At 40.4% G+C, this 4,978-nt stretch overlaps 1 pseudogene; it reads left to right on the forward strand.

Annotated features, from left to right (window-relative positions):
* The first annotated feature begins 2,771 nt into the window (after positions 1–2,771).
* Positions 2,772–4,340, forward strand: LOC105865722 (26S proteasome regulatory subunit 4 pseudogene; annotated as a pseudogene).
* Positions 4,341–4,978: the final 638 nt, after the last annotated feature.

Below are 4,978 nucleotides of genomic sequence, written 5' to 3' on the forward strand. Positions count from 1 at the left end.
ATAGGGTATCAGTGCCCTCTTGACCACTGGAAATAGAGTTAGTACCTTTAAATCTAATCAGCTTAGAGAACAAATTCCAGAATCCCCAGAATAAATGCAGAAGCCTCATCCTTAAAATCTCATTCTACTAGGCTGGGCGCGGTGGCTCACGCCTGTAATCCTAGCATTCTGGGAGGCTAAGGCGGGTGGATTGCTCGAGGTCAGAAGTTCAAAACCAGCCTGAGCAAGAGCAAGACCCCATCTCTACTAAAAATAGAAAGAAATTAATTGACTAACTAAAAATATATATAGAAAAAATTAGCTGGGCATGGTGGTGCATGCCTGTAGTCCCAGCTACTCAGGAGGCTGAGGCAGGAGGATTGCTTGAGCCCAGGAGATTGAGGTTGCTGTGAGCTAGGCTGACGCCACGGCACTCACTCTAACCTGGGCAACAAAGTGAGACTCTAGTCTCAGGAAAAAAAAAAAAAAATTCCATTCCACTAGAACCACTCCTGGTACTAAAATCTGTATTAGTTAGGGTTCTCCAGAAAAACAGAACCAGTCAGATATATATTGATATATATATATGTATTATATATTTTACACATAGCTATAATTATATTATTATAATTAAAGATACTTATATATTATAATTAAATACATATTTATATTATTTATAAAACACATATTTAATATATATGAGAGATTTATTTCAAGGAATCGGCTCAGGCAATTGCAGGAGATGGTGAGTCTGAGCATTGCAGGGCAGGCCAGCGGGCTGGAAATTCTTGGGCAGGAATCAACATCTCAGTCTTAAAACAGAATTTCTTCTTTCTCAGGGAAACTTGTTTTTTGCTTTTAAGGCATCCCAAATGATTAGTGAGGTCTACTCATGCTATGGAGAGTGTGATCTTTTTACTTAAAATCAATTGATTGTAAATATTAACCACATCTATAAAATACTTTCATAGCAATACCCAGTTAGTGCTTGATTGATTGTTGCCTTGGTACTAAGCCTGGACGAATTGACACATAAAACTATCGCAGCTGCACAGCAGAGGGTAGGGGTGTCAAGAGAAGGGAAAGGCCCCACCCCAGCCAGCAGGGTGCCCCTCTGGTTCCATGTGGGGAAGAACTCTGATGACGGAGCTCAAAGGTTATCAAACTCTATTAGGAGGACGAGAGAGAGTGGTTGTGGGAATACATTGGCTTATTTCTTATAAACCATTGTGGAATTTTTTCACATAAGAATATTGCTGAGGGATTTACCAAAAGAGCAAGGCAAACAGCAAAAATCCCCACCTGTGGTTTCTCTAGCAAGCGTACACATGATTCTAGTTAAAAACGCCTACCAGCTTTCCACTAATACGTCTCTCTGCAGAAATGTTTGGTTTAACAAGCCCTACACATGCTCCATTGTAAAGCTCTGTCCTGCTAATGCGACTATTTCCATAATGGCCCACATTCTATTGAATTTTTCTGAAGGACTATGGGTGATCATTAGAAGATTGTTAATGCATCGGCTCCAAGCTCCCAAGAAAAATTCTCTCCGGGTTCATTCCTATTATACTCCCCTGCATTTGTATAGCACGTTTACCTTCAAAGAGTTTTCACATCCATTTCCCACTTGATATTCCCTGTGCCTTCCTGTTCCTCTGCTTCCTCGAATTTCTGTCTCTCTTCTGTCCCTGTCATTCCATCTCCATCCCCCCTCTTGGCTTCTAGTCCTTCTTCCCCTCTCCGTTTTCTTACTGTGTCTCCTTTATTCCTTTTGTGTTCCCTCTTGTCACTTTTTAAACTGACCACACTGTGTGTTTTAGATTTTTTTTTTTTGCTTTTTAGCAAACATTGGTTTAGGTTTCTTAATATATATTTTTAAAGTGTATGAGTACATGGTGTATGTTTTATTTTCTATTTAAAAACTAAACTGATAATATTTTATTGATTTTTTTTTTCTTGCTTATGTCTACCACCTCCTCTTTCCTTATAGTCCTGTAATAGCTTCTACTTTATCTCGACTAAAATCTCTTCTCTCCTGATAAGACCAGAGCTGGCTTAGTAATTGGGTACAGTGGCCACAGGGCTGAGAGTTCATGACAATTTTAGTGGACTCATGAAAATGTTTGAATTTTTTTTAATATTAGAAGAAAAACAGGGCATAGTTCTGTCTGAATTATATTCATTTTTATGCCAATACAGTAATAATATATAGATAGATAATATAGCTATATGAAATGGATTATAGATATATTTTATAGATTATATAATCTATATAATACACATAGATACATATAAATATCATATGTATAATGAGGGGAGGGGCCCACAAAGGTTACTAAGGCCCGTGAAAGTCATAACTCAGCCCCATATGAAACAAAGTGAATTTTAAAAACACTTATGTTCTAGCACCTCTTGTATTTTCCTGGATAGAGCTGGAGCCCATTCTACTAAGTGAAGTATCACAAGAATGGAAAAACAAGCGCCACATATACTCACCATCAAATTGGTATTAACTGATCAACACTTAAGTGTGCATATAGTAGTAACACTCATCGGGTGTTGGGCAGGTAGGGGGGAGGAGGAGATGGGTATATTCACACCTAATGGGTGCGGTGCACACTGTCTGGGGGATGGACACGCTTAAAGCTCTGACTCAGGAAGGGCAAAGACAATATAGGTAGTAACCTAAACATTTGTACTGCTGTAATATGCTGAAATAAAAAAAATAGTAAAAAAAAAACCAAACACATATATAGGACTGGGTTATTCTACTATTTAAAAACTCATTGGGCGACCGAGGCAAGATGGGTCAAAGTCAAAGTGGTGGCCATGGTCCTGGAGGCGGCAAGAAGGATGACAAGGACAAGAAAAAGAAATATGAACCTCCTGTCCCAACTAGAGTGGGGAAAAAGAAGAAGAAAACAAAAGGACCAGATGCTGCCAGTAAACTGCCACTGGTGACACCTCACACTCAGTGCCGGTTAAAATTATTAAAGTTGGAGAGAATTAAAGACTATCTTCTCATGGAGGAAGAATTCATTAGAAATCAGGAACAAATGAAACCATTAGAAGAAAAGCAAGAGGAGGAAAGATCAAAAGTGGATGATCTGAGGGGAACCCCAATGTCAGTAGGAACCTTGGAAGAGATCATCGATGACAATTGTGCCATCGTGTCTACATCTGTGGGCTCAGAACACTATGTCAGCATTCTTTCATTTGTAGATAAGGACCTGCTGGAACCAGGCTGCTCAGTCCTGCTCAACCACAAGGTGCATGCTATGATAGGGGTGCTGATGGATGACACAGATCCCCTGGTCACAGTGATGAAGGTAGAAAAGGCCCCCCAGGAGACCTATGCTGATATTGAGAGATTGGACAACCAAATCCAGGAAATTAAGGAATCTGTGGAGCTTCCTCTCACCCATCCTGAATATTATGAAGAGATGGGTATAAAGCCCCCTAAGGGAGTCATTCTCTATGGTCCACCTGGCACAGGTAAAACCTTGTTAGCCAAAGCAGTAGCAAACCAGACTTCGGCTACTTTCTTGAGAGTGGTTGGCTCTGAACTCATTCAGAAGTATCTAGGTGATGGGCCCAAACTCGTACGGGAATTGTTTCGAGTGGCTGAAGAACATGCACCTTCCATCATATTTATTGATGAAATTGGTGCCATTGGGACAAAAAGATACGACTCAAATTCTGGTGGTGAGAGAGAAATTCAGCGAACAATGTTGGAACTGTTGAACCAGTTGGATGGATTTGATTCGAGAGGAGATGTGAAAGTTATTATGGCCACAAACCGAATAGAAACTTTGGATCCAGCACTTATCAGACCAGGCCGCATCGACAGAAAGATCGAATTCCCCCTGCCTGATGAAAAGACTAAGAAGCGCATCTTTCAGATTCACACAAGCAGGATGACGCTGGCTGATGATGTAACTCTGGATGACTTGATCATGGCTAAAGATGATCTTTCTGGTGCTGACATTAAGGCAATCTGTACAGAAGCTGGTCTGATGGCCTTAAGAGAACGTAGAATGAAAGTAACAAATGAAGACTTCAAAAAGTCTAAAGAAAATGTTCTGTATAAAAAACAAGAAGGCACCCCCGAGGGGCTCTATCTCTAGTGAACCAGAGTTGCCATCAGGAAAATGGGAGTTTTCCTGACCTGAGAGGGATGAGGTTGGGGAAATTGCCCAGAGGGATCCATGTTCCAGTTGATTGTTACTAGCAAACATCCTGTGTGTCTTGGAGTATGATGTGTAAAAGCTGTCCCTTGGGCAGCCTTTGTCTGCTGGTCACTGTGTAGCACTGTGCTTCCCAATAAAGCAGGCCCTTTCACAAACAAACAAACAAAAAAAACTCATTGACGACTTCCTGCTGCATTTAAGATAAAGACCAAAATCCTTCCATGAAATGGAAGTCTTTCCAAACTCTTCAACCTCATTTTATATCTTTCTCCCTCAAAATCACTGTTTTAGGAAACGTGTACTTTCCGTCTTTGAACAAACCTAACCTTTTCCCTCTCAGAGCCTCCTCTGTCTGGAGCATTCTCCCCTGTTAGTCTTTGGTCTTCTTCTGTCCGTTCTGTAGGCTTCAGTGTAAATGTCACTGCCATAAGGGACTCTTCCCTACCACTTGGTCTAAATGGAGCCTCTTTTCATAACCCTAAAACTTCGATTTGAATGGTATGGTATTGATCACTTAGTTAGTTGAATGATCACTAATTTAATTATTCACTCTCATTTCCCAGAATGGCCTAGGAAGGAAAGGACATTGTCCATTACAGCGATCATCACTGTAGCCCGAGAGCCAGGAACGCTGCCAGGCATGACCCGTCGGAGAATATTTGCAGAACAGATGAATAGCCTCGAATAGATTACATACATAAATATATTCGAGAATTTTTACGAAAAAGAAACTACAACATTTCATTATATTTCAATTTATGTACAGTGACTTCAGATGTCCTTTTCCTTTTCCTTACTGTGTTATTAGA

Source organism: Microcebus murinus, chromosome 9 (assembly GCF_040939455.1).
Source record: "Microcebus murinus isolate Inina chromosome 9, M.murinus_Inina_mat1.0, whole genome shotgun sequence".
Classification (NCBI taxonomy): Eukaryota; Metazoa; Chordata; class Mammalia; order Primates; family Cheirogaleidae; genus Microcebus; species Microcebus murinus.